General features: G+C 34.9%; 1 protein-coding gene across 2 annotated transcripts in view; it reads left to right on the top strand.

Moving 5' to 3' along the window:
- The window catches only part of PCCA (propionyl-CoA carboxylase subunit alpha), a 569,394-nt gene that overhangs the window by 354,546 nt on the left and 197,915 nt on the right, over nucleotides 1-16,933 (top strand). The window lies entirely within an intron of this gene.

The raw sequence follows: 16,933 nt of genomic DNA on the forward strand, positions 1-16,933 counted from the left end.
AACCCACTAAAGCTTTGAAAAAATACATTATTTAGTTCATAGAATCTAAAGATTTAAAAATAAAAAGTAAGGAAAATTTGTTAAAGAAAATTGATCATTTAGTCTAACTCCCCTAAGTTTATTATTTAAGAAGCTGAAACTCAGAAAAGTATAAAGAATTTTTTAAGATGTTATAAATAGCACTAGTATCCAGTTCTTCTGATTCCCTATCCCTTAAAAAAGTACATTGCTGAATATACATTTGGTTATTGAATGTAATTCATTTCTCAATTTTGGTATTTATTTTATGAAAGTTATTTTTACATAAGTTCTATATTCTGATTTTTTAATGTTTATTCTAAATTCCCTTATTGTCTCTCAAACTGTTTCCTCAGGGATATTAATAGCATATCCTTTGCTATTAATATATATATTTTTTAAACCCTTACCTTCCGGCTTGGAGTCAATACTGTGTATTGGCTCTAAGGCAGAAGAGTGGTAAGGGCTAGGCAATGGGGGTCAAGTGACTTGCCCAGGGTCACACAGCTGGGAAGTGTCTGAGGCCAGATTTGAACCTAGGACCTCCCGTCTCTAGGTCTGGCTCTCAATCCACTGAGCTACCCAGCTGCCCCCCTGTCTTGAGGTCCAAATGAAATAATATATGTGAAGTAGCTTGGAAACCTTAAAGTCCTATGTAACATATAACATATAACATGTGCAATTTTATATGACTTAAACAAAGTGCTATAAATGATATTAAGGTAATAATAACTACTATCTATTATTATTAGCTTATAATTATAATTCAACTTAAATTTTGTCCTGAGTTTTGCATAGCTATAGCCATTGAACTATTTCCATTATTAAAATGTGAGGAAGTCACATTCATTCCATAAGTTGATTTTTCTGCACTGTTTGTAGTAGGAAAAGCATGGAATTTGGAGTTACAAAATCATAGAATGGTAAGGAATCTTAGAGAAATTCAAGATGAAGAAACTATAGAATATAGAGATGAAGTAACCTGGCCAAGGGCAGCAGCAGAACAAGGCTTTGAATGTGTATTATGACTTCAAGGGTTATATCCTTACTTTGCTTCTTTAATAATGAGACCCTTGGGTAAATTCATTTCACCTCTCTGGTCCCACATAAACAAAGGATCTTTGGATTCCTAAATAATTTTTAAGAGTGCAAAGGGGTCCTGAGAACAAAAAATTTGAGAACCACTGGCTTAAATGACCCTTGAATTCTCATGGGAACCACTAAAATGATTTTCTAGAATCATCTCCATAGTTGGTATTTAAACGTGAATAAAGAATTAAATTTACTATAGGAATTCTATTTATACTTATATTTTCAAAAATAATAAATTGTTGTCTCAAAATCTCATACCTTAATTTCAAGAGTCAGCATTTTAAAAATATTAATTTAAAATGTGTCTCTGGTATAGAAAGCAAGATGTGTCAAAATAGTATATGCATTTTTTAAAGTAAAACACTACTATTTATTTATGGGCACTGATAAAAAGAATAGTATGGTTTGTTGAATTATTTATTGCTAAAGTATTCCCTCTCTTTCAACCTCATTCTATTCTGAAACCTCATATCATTGTAAGTACTTTGGCTCTTGAAACCTCTGCCATTGGAATACAAGCTGTAAAAATAAAATTTGGCGAGTTGTAAAAATAAAATATTTAGATGGAAAAATTGTTCAATATATATGTTCAAAACTTATCAAAACTGGTTAACTCACCAATCAGGTTCAAACTGTTTGGATAATTTTGATAGAGGTTATCAAAAGTATCCTCAGTGATGAAGTAAAGCTCAAATGTGAATTTCCCTTCAGGGCCAGGTACAAGGATGCTAAAGAGACTCTTATTATAAACATAAAATATTTATTGAAATATATAAGGATAAATAAAGGATTTCTAATTCTAAGGAATTCTAAATCCACCTAAATGAACTCCCAGGATCTGCAAGGAACCGCTTCTGTTTTTCACAAGCTACACAAATCTTCCCTGATCTAACTAACCCAAATTTATTATATCTAAATAAAAACTACTGCTATTATTCTTATAAATCTTAACTTTGCCTTCAAATTATAAAATAACAAAGGCTAACTGGTTGAGTGTCAACAAGAATCAAGATAGGACTCTGAATCTGTTATGACTCAGGTTTTTCTTTGGTCTTCTCAGATATAAACCAATCTATAAAACCACAATAGATAGTCACTAGTGTTTCCCACGTTGGGAAAGGGAAATACTGAGCTCCTTCAGATCTTTCCCTTAGACAGAGATAGAGAGAGGTAAAGATGTTACCTCCTCTAGCCCTGAGAGAGAGTCTCTGAGAGTGTCTCTGCCAACTTCCAGAGATCAACCCCGAACTTCCAGAGACCAATTCCCAACTGCCAAAGAGAGTAATTGACATAAAAAACGGTTATAACTGTCACATCTGAAATTAACATGCTCTCTCAGCTCTGCTTCAGACTCCAGTTCTTTTCTCAAGCCAGCCACGGTACTTCTTATCTCTAAACTAATAAAACAATACTTATTTTCTAATATCATCCTTATATTGTGTAAGTGCATTGGCTCTTGAAACCTCTGCCATTGGAATACAAGCCCTGCTAGGTTCTACCAAGCTGTTCTCCAAAAATTGATTTGCCTAAATATGAATAAATTAACCACCAGAAGTTTGACCATGAAGATGAATGCTTTTGGCCTTGGTTTCTTAACAGGCAGAAAATAACTAGTTATAGATAATAGCAGTCATTTCAAAGTCAATTGCCTAATGTCAGATTATCAACTGGTCAAAGCACAAAAAATAAATATCAAATTAGAGGAAAATATGAAGATGAGAAATTACTTCATGACATTATAGTGACACCTAACTAACTGGTTTATTAAAAATATCAACTCTGAAAAATGAGAAATAAAGGGAAAATTAATGCATCAGTTATATTACCATTTCTTAAGCAAGTTTAACATATGCAAAAGAGGTTCCAAAGATCAGACCAAAAGATTCCAAAACCTTTCTCCGTGAGAAAACACAATCTTACCGCTAATTAGAAATACCCAGAGACCAAGGATAACTTGGGCTTAAGGTCACAAAGTCATTATGATAATTATATTAATATATTACATAAAGGAAAGAAAAAAATCTAAAAAATTAGCAACAAAGAAGAAAATTAACCATCCAAAATTAGGAAGAAGAATCAGATAATTTATCGGCTCTTATCAATTATCTTGTCTAGTGATGGTGAACCTTTTAGAGATTGAGTACTCAAGCTGCAACATTCATGCCGCATGTGACCCGCCCCTTTACCCCAGACAGGGGAGGGAGGAAACTCTCCCATTGGACTGCTGGGCAGAGGGGCTGGTCGTGTGAGAAATGTACTCAAGTTTGTTTGGAGAGGGGAAGGGGAACAGTCCTCTTCGGCACATGTGCCATAGGTTCATTAACACAGACCTAGTCTGTGCTAGGTCATTGAAGATGCCACAACAAAAATGAAACAATCCTTGCTTGTTCTCATTTTTCTCTTCTCTATCTGGGGAAAAATTGTTCTCATCTCTATTTGGGGAAAAAAAACATCTACATATGGACTACATTCACACACACACACAAACACACACACACAATGGTCAGTTTGGGAGGAAGCACCAGCAGCCAGAGGATTCAGGAAAATCCTACTGTCAAATGTGATGCTTTAGCAGAGTTTTGAAGGAAACTACAGAATTTGAGAGGGATTTAGGAGAATTATCATGGCAGCTGTGTGGAAGACATATTGTAGTGAGGAGACACTTTATTTCAGTAGTCCATGCAAGAGGTGGCAAGCACTTCTTTGTGTGAATGGAGGAGAGAGTATTCATATAAGGTAAGTGGTGAAAGAAGAATCAACAGGTCTTCACACCTGATAAAATAGGATGAAGACCTGATTAACTGATACATTTAAAACCAATGGTGTCTGGGGAAAAAAAAGGAAGTTAGGAAGAGGGGTGGGTTCATTAGATGGAAAAAAGAAAGTTTGCTATTTTGGACGTGTTAAGTTTGAGGTGCCTGCAAGACAATCAATTTAAAAAATTTGGTAGGTGTTTGGAAATACTGCATTGAAACTCAGTAGAAAGTCTAGAGCCATATACTAAGATACATGAGGTGACTGCTTAGAACTGATTGAGAATATTAAAGAGAGGAGGAGAGCACCCAGGAAAGAATATCAGGATACTACTGTGACTAGTAAAAATTCTAACAGTCAGGGCTCTGGGTTAGGAAAATCAATTTCTTAATTAGGCTAGCAATGACCAATTAATTAATGGTCCCTAATCTCTGTCAGAGATCAGACATCCAGAGACTTGAATCATGAAAACATGATTCTGAAAGGTCATTATTCAGCCCTCCTCTTAGACAGCCCAGGGCATCTCTAATTGGTGGATACCTAATGAGGAGGTGGGCTAATGTTTTCCAGTCCAGTAACTCCCCAGTCCCCTCACAGTAGTAGGGGGAAGTCCAATGCCTGATCATAGAATCCCAATATCCTTAGTGATCTAGATGGAGAAGTTAAGTTTGACTTCATTCATCCCAATGGAAGAAATCAAGGACACAACTGTGCCACCCATGGACATGTTTAGTTGAAGCCAGATTTATTTACAGGAAAAGGATAGAATTTACATTCCCAATCTTATCCAAGTTTTAGACAATACTCTGGGGCAAGGAATGCAAGGACATTTTTAAGTGTGTGAGAAAAAAGTAGTGAAGAAAAGGCTTGGAAATAAAATGCATTTTTATGGAGCAATATTAAAAAATCAAATGATATTAATCTCAGTACCAAAGTTAAGAGACACCATATGGATGGTTAAAATGGTAGTAAAAAAAACAAGAAAGAGCAATGTCATGGAAAATTAGAGAGAGAGAGAGAGAAAGTACCTTCAGAGGTCAAAAGATGAAGACTGAGAAAAGACCCTTGGATTTGGTGATTAATGGTTCATTTTATAAAAATGCAGTTTCATTAGTAGTGATGAGTCCAGAAGCCAAATTGCTAGGTTTGAGAAGAGAGGAGAGGCAATAAGGAAGGAATCAGTCATTTGAGATTAGAGTGAGAGATGATTGTAGGGGCAATATGGTGGAGGAGATGATAGAGTAAAGGCTCATGTAGTGTATAGTTGGGCTTGAAAAGGGGAAAAAGCTCTTCACCCTTCATCAGAGATTAGATTAAATAGAAGAATAGTGTGAAGATGGGATTAACTATTCCCTGCCCATTTTTTAAATTTAATAACCAGAATCATATATACCCCACTTACACTTGAGTGGGGGAGGTCTGTGACCCATATGGGTGAAAGTGGGTGATGAATCAGATACCACTGACTATCCTCTGGGCAGCCCTAAGCAAAACTATAGACTATAATTTGTCCATGTAAAAAGTAGAGGAAGGCACAGAAAGTGACACAAAGAAGTGTCTTTAAAAGGAATTACAACTTCCTGTGAAGGGGTTCTTCGTTCTTCAGAATTCTGAATTTGAGTTGAAGGCTGGTGTAGAATCTGCTTACTGGATCTGAGACCTTTCTTTGACTTTGTGAGACTGTTCTTTAGTCTCTCCCTTTGAACTACCCCATGGGTGAGTGAAAAAGGCTGACTTCTTTCCTGGATTTTGTGAAGGGACTAGCCTCAGGAGAGGCCTCCCCTCTCCAGAGAGGCTTTGTGACTGAAGCTCTTGTTTTATTCATCCCTGGGCCCTTGGCTCAAGGCTAGGACTAATTAGCCCTGCCTGGGTTGAGCCATGGGCCAGAGCAAAATACTTAGTGTGTTGGGTTAGATATCTTACCTTATCCTCTTTCTGATTTTCTTACTTTCATTCTTTCTCTATTTTATAAATAAATTGCTAAAAATTCATTTGGAGGGGGCAGCTGGGTAGCTCAGTGGATTGAGAACCAGCCCTAGAGACGGGAGGTCCTAGGTTCAAATCTGGCCTCAGACACTTCCAGCTGTGTGACCCTGGGCAAGTCACTTGACCCCCATTGCCTAGCCCTTACCACTCTTCTGCCTTGGAGCCAATACACAGTATTGACTCCAAGACAGAAGGTAAGGGTTTAAAAAAAAAAATTCATTTGGAATTGATTAAATTCCTGGCTACCATACTCTTAAATAATCTATTCCAACCCTTTAATTTTAACCCCTTACATTCTGGCCCTTACAATAGGGAATATTATCAAGGGATTTTAAGGTATAATGTAGGATAGAAAGAGATGTTCAAAATAAATGGCCTTGGTTTCTCAATAAAATAGGATGTTGGGCCCTTAATTGAGAAGACAGCCCATGGGGAGATATGTAGGAAGTTGAGGAGAAAAAAAAAAGATTTGGTACATCTGTAATAAGGATGCAATAAGCTATAAATTTCTTTCTTTTTCATTTATTTTTCAGGCATGCCCAACTCTTTGTTACTCAGATTTGAGAGTTTCTTGGCAAAGATACCAGGGTGGTTTGCCATTTCCTTCTCTAGCTCATTTTACAGATGAAGAAACTGAGCAAACAGTTTAGGGTTACATGATTTGCCCAAGGTCACACAGCTAGTTAATATCTGAGGCTAAATTTGAACTTAGGAAGATGAATCTTTCTGACTCCAGATCTTGTACTCTCTCCATTGTACCACCTTCATCCCTACCCTCCTTAACCCCCAGGGCTCCTTTACACTCATGAAAATTAGTATGTCCACACCTCCAATGGGTTTTTGTTAATTCAGCTACAGCTATGAATAATTAGCAAATAAGAAATGAAAACATCTTAATGTTTTTAAGATAATTTTGATCTAGTAGACATCCCTAGCAAGCAGCTGGTATTACAATAGATGGAGTTCTAGGTCTAGAGTCAGGAAGAATTGAGTTTAAATCAATAATTAAGCCTCTTAGCTAGCTGTGTGAGGCTGGGCAGTGAGTCACTTCCCCTCTGCCTCCTTCAATGTCCTCAACTGTAAAATGTAGACGATAGTAAACCCTATCTCTCTGGGATGAAATAAAGATAAAATGAGTTATTGATAAAGTGCTGAGCACAATGCCTGGCACGAATAGATGCTGCTGTGTAAATGCATATTTCCTTCACTTCCTAGATGAAGCAGAGTTTGAGTTTGGCAAGCTGGGAGAAGCACCAGGGCAAGGAATTCAAAAGGGAAGGATGGTGGAATTGATTAAGCATGGAGTTAAGTTTGGTGGGGAAGGAAAATGAGACTGAGCTAAATAAATCTATTTGGTCTGCTACTACTCCAAGTACTGTGTGGAGAAGTGGATATGGCACTTCCCTTCACTTCTGTTTCCAAAAAAATGCTAGGTGATAACAGTGTTTAGAGCTCTTGGCGGCCTGGAGTTAGGAACACTTTGATTCAAATCTGGCCTCAGATACTTGCTAGCTGTATTACTAGGTAAGTCACTTAACCTCTGTTTGCCGCAGTTGCATCAATTGTAAAATGGAGGTAATAATAGCACCTGCCTCACAGGCTTTGGCCTAAAGTGGAAGCTATATAAATGTTTTTTCCCTTCCCTAGCTAAGCATGGGTGTCATTCCAGGATAGGCCCTTGGATCACCTTCCTTCTCTCTACATACTCTCTTCCTTTACCATTTTATCTATTTTTCTGTATTCAACTCTTTCCTATATACTGATGACTCCCACAGATCTCTTCTTCCATAATCTCCATTTGGAACTCCAGTTCCACATTTCTAGTCTCTTGCCATATGTCTTCATCTCATTGGGTCCCCAAAAAGCCTAACATTAGCGTGTCCAAAACTGACCCCCTAAATCGGTCTTGATTTTAGCTTTTGTAATTCTATCGATGGTGCCACTGACTTCAAAAGTAACCAAAACTTCTGAAACTTAAACTTTGTAATAACTTTAATCATTCTTTTTCCCTCTTTATGTCTGCAGTTGTCAAGTCCATCTAATACTACTACAATATTTTTTGCATTCTTGCCCTCATCTCTTGTCATAATGCCCACAGTAATTCATCCCCCCATCACTTCTTTTTGGACTACTATGATACTCTTATAATTGGTTTCCCTGGTTTCAACTTGTTCCTCATACAATCAGTCCTTCAGGTAGAGGGGCTAGGTGGCACAGTCTGATAAAGTGCTAGGCCTTGTGGAAAGGAGAGAAATTATAAGGCATGCAAAAGGACAAGAAGCAATGACTGGAGGTCGATCAGCTGTCAATCAAAGGAAGATTCCATTTGGAATGTTACCAGGAACAGTTGAAGGCAAGAGCTGACTGATTTTCTGGGCTTCTTGGCTGATGGTGTGACTTTGAAGGAAGAAGCTGGGTTTATCTCCGGGACTTGGGATAATCAAGTTGGAGGTGGCCTGGCTGATTTGAAGGCAGAAGAAGAAGGACAATAGTCCCTATATCTCTCTCTGTCTTGCTCTGTTTCATGCTAGTGACTGAATTGCCATTTCTCTCTATCCTCCAAGCTAAGACTCACTGTAGATAATAGGGAAACCTCCATCCTCCATCTTTCCTGTTTTCCCCAATAAACCCTTACTTGAGATAAAGAAGAGAAAAGAGTATTTCCTCTGAAACATCATAGCTCACCCTGAGTGATTTAGAAGCAGGCTGAAGAAGACATAGGGAGGGGAAACAGAGAGGCTGAAGAAGAGGCTGGAAGAGCGAGGAAGGAAGATATAGAGGGAGGAAGGTAGGCAAAAGAAGACAACTAACTGATCTATTAGTTATCTAGTATCCATCAAATATACCCCGCTCCAGTATCATCTATTCCATCCTGGAGTTAGAAAAGCTCATCTTTCTGCATTACAGCAGGCCTCAGACACTTACATACTCTGGGTAAGTCACTTAACCCTGTCTTCCTCAGTTTCTTTATCTGTAAATTGAACTGGAGAATTTTTGAAATGGCAAACCACTCTATAATCTTTACCAAGAAAATCCCAAATTAGGTCATGAAGAGTTAGTCACAAGCAAAACAACTAAACAACAATAAATAATCCTTCACACAGATAATAAAATTACCTTAAATACATTAATATGTTTCTCTTCTGCTCATAAGTCTTTAATGGCCCATGTTTGCTTCATAGGTTAAAATACAGCCTTCTTAAAGTAGAATTTAAGGGCTACCGTATGACTCCAACCTATCTTTCTTCACTTAGTTCACTTCATATAATATTTGTTCCATACCAATTGAATTACTTCCTGTTTCTTGAATTCATGCCATTGGCCTCCACGTCCAGACCTCCTTTCCTGGAGCCTCTTCTTAATCTCTACTTGCTCAACTCCTTCTTAAGACCCAGTTTAAGTGCAACTTCTTTGTAAGATTTTTCCCTGTCTTCCCAGATGAAAGCTTTCTTTTTCCTTTTCAGATTTATCTGAAATAGTTTGTATTTTTAATTTGCCTCTATTATTTTATACTTGTTTATTCATTACTCTATTATATTATAAAAACTCATTGTTGGCCAATACTGTTACATTTTTGTTCTTTGGTCTCCTGTGCTGACTTTCATATAGTAAATAATAAATGTTTTTTAAAATAAGTATACATAATATTAACATTCATTGTTAAAATTTTTGAATTTCCATTTTTTTCTCTCTTGAGCCCTTCACCCATTGAGAAGGCAAGCAATATCATATCGAGTTTATGTGTAAAGTCATGCAGAAGATATTTCCACATTAGCTGTGGTGAAAGAAAAAAAAATAGAATAATAAAGTAAATGAAAAAAGTTTGCTTTAGTTTGAACTCAAAGTATTTAAGTTCTCTCTGTGAATGTAGATAGCATTTTTCTTTACAAGTCTTTGGAGTTCTCTTTAATAATTCTGTTAATTAGAGTAGCTAAGTCTTTCAACATTTATCATTATTACTCTGTTGCTGTTACTGTGTCCAATATTATCTTTTACTTTTTTGCTGATAGGAGTTTAGAAACATAAATTTTCTCCTAAGTGTTGCATTATCTAATTGTTGTCATTAGCTTTATTAAAATTACTGATTGTGTCTATCATATGTTCTTTTATCCATTCAGTCTTTAGGATTAGATTATTTAGTTTCCAATTAATTATTAGTCAATTAGCTTTCAAAACCCTTTTTGAATGAGGTTTTTATTCTGATATTGTCTGGAACAGATTCATTTAATATTTCTACTTTTCTGCATTTGGTTGTGAGTTTTAAATGCCCTAATACATAGTCAATTTTTTGGGAAAGTACAAAATGTACTTTCTGTATATATATATATATATATAATATATATGTAAGATATTTGTTATATGTGTCTTTTCTAAAATCCCATTCACCATCCTAACTTCTTATTTAGTTTATGATTATATTTATCTAGTTCTGAGAGGGGAAAGTTGATGTCTCCCAGTAATAACATTTTGATGACTATTTCCTCTTGTGTTTCCTTATTTTAACTTTGTGTCTTTCTGTTTCAAGTTTATTTTCTCTAAACAATATGTTGGATTGTGATTTCTTTCTAACTCATTCTATTCACTTCCATTTTAAGGTTGAGTAGTTCTTATTCCTGTTTAGTTATGCTTACTATGAATTTTCTCCCATCCTATTTTCTTCTATTTGTCATCCTCTTTTTTAATTTTACCCTGTTTCTCCTCAAAAGTGTGCTTTACCTCTGACCATTGCCTCTCTTTAATATAACTTCTCTTATCTTCACCACTCCCTACTTTCTCTAGTCATCTTCTCTTCCTACTTCCCTGTTGGGTAAGAGATTTCTCAACCTCTTTGAGTGTATTTGTGTACACACACACACACACACACACACACACACACACAAACTCATATGTATATACATATGTGTATATATTTTTATATATTTATATATTTTACCCTCTGAACTATATCAGATAAGAGTGAGATTCAATTTTCCCCTCCATTGTAAAAATGTTTTCTTATATTCCTTTTTCTCCTTTTATTAATGGTCCCCCCCCCACTTACATGTATAAACAATATTTGATGTTTGTTTTCTGATATTTTTAGTTTTCTTTCTCTGCCTCCTTTCTCCTTCCTCACGCTCTCCCCTAAGGTCATAATTAATGAGCTATCATACATACATATTTCAGAATTCAGGTTGTAAAAAAAGACATTAAAAAAAACACAAAAAATAAAGTAAATAATGATCTGCTTTTATCTTCCTCAGACTCCACCACTTTTTGCTCTGGAGGGTAGATGGCATTTTTCATTATAAGCCCTTTGTAATTACCTTGGATCGTTGTATCACTGAAAGCAGTTTCATACATTTTGTTCATTATGTTATTATTGTTGTCACTAATCAATAATGAGTTAGAACATTTTTTCATATGAGTATAGATAGCTTTGTTTTCTCCTGAAAACTGCCTGTATGTATTTCTTTGACCATTTATCAATCGGGAAATAACTTTTATACTTCTTGATTTAATTTAGTTCTTTGTATATTTGAAAAATGAGCCTTTTGTCCAGAGAAACTTGCTGTAAAACTTTTTTCCTGTTTTCTCTTTCTCTTCTCATCTTTGGTAAATATTGGTTTTGTTTGTCCAAAATCTTTTAAATTATAATGAAATCAAAATTATAAATTTATCTTATTATATACTATATTTCTTGTTTGGTCATAAATCCTTCCTTTATCCTTAGATCTGACCTGTAAACTAATTCCATACTCCTTTAATTTGCTTATGGTGTTACCATTTATATCTAATTCATATACCCATTTTGACTTTATCTTGGTTTATGCATACTCTTTTACAGTTTTCCTACCAGTTTTTGTTCAGATAGTAAGTTCTGATGCCAGAAAATTGGATATTTGAATTTATCAAACACTACATTAATTGGTGTCATTTTCTAGTCTACTATGTATCTCTTCCATTCCATTGGTCTCTATCTCTACTTGTTAGCCAGTAACAGATTGTTTTGATATTTACCATTTTATAGTATGGTACACCTGGCACTACTTGGCCACCTTCCTTTATATTTTTTCACAAGTTCCCTTGATATTCTTGTCTCTTTTTGTTCTTCTAGGTGAATTGTGTGACTTTTTTTATTACTATGAAATAATTTTTGGTAGTTTGAAATGGCACTGATTAGGCAGATTAGTTTAGGTAGAATGGTTATTTTTATTATGTTGGTTTGGCCTATCCAGGAATAGTTGATGTTTCCCCAGTCATTTAGATCTGATTTTATTTGTGTAAAGAGTGTTTTGTAGTTATATTCAAATAGTTTCTGGGTTCATCTTGGCAGGTAGCCCCCAGGTGTCTTAAATAAACTATAGATATTTTAAACAGAATTTCTCTTTCTGTCTCTTGCTACTGTACTTTGTTAATAATATACAGAAATGCTGATGATTTATGTGGGTTTATTTTATAAGCTGTAACTTTGCTAAAGTTGTTAATTCAATTAGTTTTTTTAGTTAATTCTCTAAGTATACCATCCTGTCATATTCAAAGAATGATCATTTTGGTTCTTTATTGTCTATTCTAATTCTTTCAATTTTTCTTTTTCATCTTCTATTGCTAATTTCTAGTACAATACTGAATAGTAGTTGGGCATCACTTCTGACCTTATTGTGAAGTGTTCTAGCTTGTATCTGTTTTAGAAAGATACTATTTATTCTTTTAAAGGAAGTTCCATTTATTGCTATGCTTTCTAGTGTTTTTAATAGTATAATTGGTCAAAAGCTTTTTTTTTTTGCATCTATTGAGATTGTCATATTTCTGTTGGTTTTATTATTGATATGGTCAGTTCTACTGATAGTTTTCCTACTACTGAACCAGTCCTTCACTCCTGGTATAAATCCTACCAGTCATCAGGAATGATCCTTATTGCAATAATCTCCTAGCTAGTAGTTTATTTTAAATGTTTGCATCAATATTTATTATATAAATTGGCCAATAGTTTTTTCCCTCTGTTTTTGCTCTTTCTGCTTTAGGCATTGGCACCAGCTTTTCATTGTAGAAGAAATTTGGTAGGACTCCTTTGCTCATTTTCCTGACTAGTTTATATAATATTGGAATTAATTATTCACTAAATGTTTAATAGAATTTGCTTCTGAATCCATCTGATGCTGGGGATTTTTTCTTAGGGAATTAATTAATGGTTTGTTTAAATTTCTTTTTTTTTCTGGGAAGAGGTTATTTAAATATCCCATTTCCTCTTCTATTAATCTGTACAGTTTATAATTTTTGTAAATATTCATACATTTTACTTAGATTGTCACGTTTATTGGCATGTAATTGGGCAAAATAGCTCCTAATGATTGCTTTAATTTCCTCTTCACTGGTCACCCTTTTTATTTTTAGTACTGGTAATTTGGTTTTCTTTTTTTTTAATCAAATTAACCAATGGTTTACCTGTTTTATTTTTTCATAAAATCAGACCTGTCTTATTTATTAGTTTAATAGTTTTCTTGCTTTCATTTTTATTAATCTCTCCTTTTATTTTCTAGATTTCCAATTTGGTGTTTCTTTGGCGGGGCAGTTGTTCTTTTTCTAGTTTTTTAGTTGTCTGCCTAGTGCATTGATGTAGTCTTTCCTTTATTTTGTTAATGTATTCTTTCTCTACTTTATTAATGTTTTGTGTTTATATATATAAAATTTCCCTTAACTATTGCTTTATCTGCATATACCCAAATTTTGATATATTGTCTCATTATCATTCAACTTATTAGAATTATTGATTATTTCTATGATTTGTTTATTAAGGCACCCATTCTTTACCAACACATTGTTTAGTTTCCAATTAATTTTTAATTGTTCTTTCTACAAATCTTTATTGAACATAATTTCTATTTCATTGTGGTCTAAAAAGGATGAATTTGATGTTTCTATTTTATTTCATTTGATGCGAAGCTTTTGTGTCCTAAAACATAATCAATTTTTGTGAATGTTGTAATGAAGGAAGTAGAGAAATGGGATACAAATGGGAAACAGGATTTTGCAAAGAGAGAGGTGTGCTGGACCTGACCACATGCTGTGGAACTACAGGGGCTATATTCTGGAACACGGGGAATGGACAAAGGTGGACACCCGGAGTGACTGGGGGTCTCTTTGACTTCCTGTTGCTATGACGGTTTGGAGCTGATACTTCTTCCCATTCTCTACCTCTTTAAGCTGAGGATGGGTTTTTGGTTTCTTATCCCTGAACAACTCTGGTGTTCCTGTTTGGAGAACTCCATTCCTTGAGATGCAAAAGTGATTCCTGCCTACTGAGAAAGTGTTCCCTGCTGCTCTGAAGATCTGTACCAGCAAACCAGTATACCTGTTTGTAGTGGGAAGGCCTGAAGCCATGTTAGGCCTAACCCTGCTAGGGTTGAACCCTGCCATAAGGGGTTCACCCTAAAGCTACTCTGAAGAACTATATATCTTTCCAAAAGTTATCTGGGAAGATTAATAGCATCAGGTAGTCAGGTAGTCGAGAATTTTAGGCAGCCAGAGTAGGGATTTAAGGAACTTTGAAGAAATAGAAGGAATCTCCATGTGGAGGTGGTAAAGGTGGGAATTTAGCTAGAACCCTTAGTGTTAGGTTATCCTAATTCCTTAGTCTTCCCCTCCATCTTCCTTTGGTTCAAAATAAACCCTGTCCTGTCTTGAAATCTGTCTGAGAGTGTGAGCCGCCCCTTCCCTGTGGAGTACCAAGGAACTTCAATGAATTTGATGTTTCTATTTTATTGCATTTGATGTGAGGCTTTTGTGTCCTAAAATTCCATTTTTGTGAATGTGCACTGTATGGAAGAGAAAAGGTATATTTCATTCTATTTCCATTCAGTTTTCTTCAGAGATTATCATATTTAACTTTTCTAAAATTCAATTCACAAACTTTTTTTGTCATTTTTCTTAGATTTATCCAGTTCCAAGAGAGGAAAGTTGTATAGTTTGATTGTCCATATCCTTCTGAAATTCATTTAACTTCTCCTTTAGGGATTTGAATGCTATGTCATTTGGTGCATATATGTTTAGTATTGATATTACTTCATTTTCTATAATACCTTTTATTTTTAGTTATTTTTTTAAACTATCCTTACCTTTCATCTTAGAATCAATACTGTGCATTTTGTGGAGGTGACCTGGCTGCCTTTGTGACCTACAGTGTGCTTCCAAGGGTTGTCTGGCAGGCTTGCTTTAAAGAAAGGCTTGCAGCTCTTTGCCTATTTGACACTTGTGTTGTATTGAGGTGGTTTCTGTTCCCTCTTATGGTTTTTTTGCACTCTGTTGCTAAAGTATAAGAATACTTTTTCTTTAATTTCTTAAAATATATTGCCTAGGTTCTTTTTTTTTTTATCATAGCTCTCAGGTAGTGTAATATTTCTCAAATTATTTCTACTCAGTCTATTTTCCAAGTCAGTTTTACCATCAAGATATTTCACATTTTCTTTTATTTTTCATTCTTTGAATTAGTATTATAATTTCTGGATATCTATAGTGTCATTAGCTTCCATTTGCCCATTTCTGATTTTTCAGAAATAATTTTCTTCAGTGACCTTTGCACCTCTTTTTTCATTGATGAATTTTTATTTTTAATGATTTTCATAAGTGATTTTTTTGTGCTTCTTTTACCAAGTAGTTGTTTTTATCAATATGATTTCTTACCTTTTACCATTTGATCATTTCTGGTTTTTAAAGTGTTATTTTAAAAGTATTTTTGTGCCTCTTTTACAAAGCTATTAATTATTTTTTCAAAAATTTCTTGCACTTCAACAATTTCTTTCCCCAATTATTTCTCCACCCCACTTTATTTGATTTTTAAAAATCTTTTTTTTTAACCTTCTTTCTTTCACTCATCCAGGAATTCTTTTTGGACTCATTTCTAACTTGCATTTTCCTTTGATTCTTTGCTTGTAGCTATTTTCCATCATGTTGACTTATTTTGAGTTTAGAGTTTGATCTTCCCTTTCATCAAAGGTTTTTATGGTCAAGTTTTATTTTGTTGATTACTCATTTTTCCAACCTGTTTCTTGACTTTGAACTTTCTGTTACAGTTAGGCTTTGCCTACCTGGAATTAAGCTTCAGGGTGTTGGGCATTTCTGTTTTCACAGCTAATTCTGGGCATTTATAAGTTTTCAGTGCTTCCAAGGTGGTGAAAAGCTATGAGATGTTTGGTTCTAAAATATGAGAGGCAAAAGTAGAAGAAAACAATGGGTTAAAATAGAAAGCAAACAAAACCTGGATCTGAAGCAATAGGAAAGGAAACAGAACAATCCATAGAATCTAAGACAGAGAAAAAATGTCAGGTTGAAGGAGACCCTCAGGCCCAAGAAGTATTTCCACAAATTTACACTTGATGTACAGTTCTAATCCCATATTGCATATATCTCATCTCATTTGTTCCTTGAGTAATTTGTCTTCTGCCCTATAGTTGCCACTGTTTAATTCTTATGCCATTATAGTTCATACTCCAGGCCATAGTACCCATCACTAGCTTCTTGTCCCAAATTTGTGGTTGTTATGGTGCAGTTTTTTAGTTATTTCTGACTCTTCATGAACTTGCAGACCATATTACACCAGTTACTTTCCTATGGATTTTCTTGGCAAAGATATCGAAGTATTTTGCTATTTCCTTTTTGTGGAAGATTAACAGCCTGATCTGTAGTTATTAATTACCATTCAAAACCATCCCTTATTACATCTTCCAGTGGATTAAGGCAGACAGAGATTAAATGACTTGCCAGAGTCACACAGCTAGTAAGCATCTGAGTCTGGATTTGAGCTCACTTCTTCCTGACTCTAAGCCGAACACTTCATCTAGGGAGCTACCTTGTTGTCTCCATTCTTTATATTGGGATAGAAAAAAATGTATTCTTGGATTCCACAGAAATGGCAAGTGCATTTCCCTATAAAAGTACTTTTCTACATAGTATTATAATGTTGTTGAAAAAGCACTAGCGTTTGATTCAAGCCACCAGAGTTCAAATCCTTTGTGATTTTCTAGATATTAAATCATGATTAAGATATTTAACTAATTGGAACTTGTTTCCTTAGTATTAACATTGGGGTAAGATTACACTACAAATC

This window comes from Monodelphis domestica, chromosome 8 (genome assembly GCF_027887165.1).
Source record: "Monodelphis domestica isolate mMonDom1 chromosome 8, mMonDom1.pri, whole genome shotgun sequence".
Lineage (NCBI taxonomy): Eukaryota > Metazoa > Chordata > Mammalia > Didelphimorphia > Didelphidae > Monodelphis > Monodelphis domestica.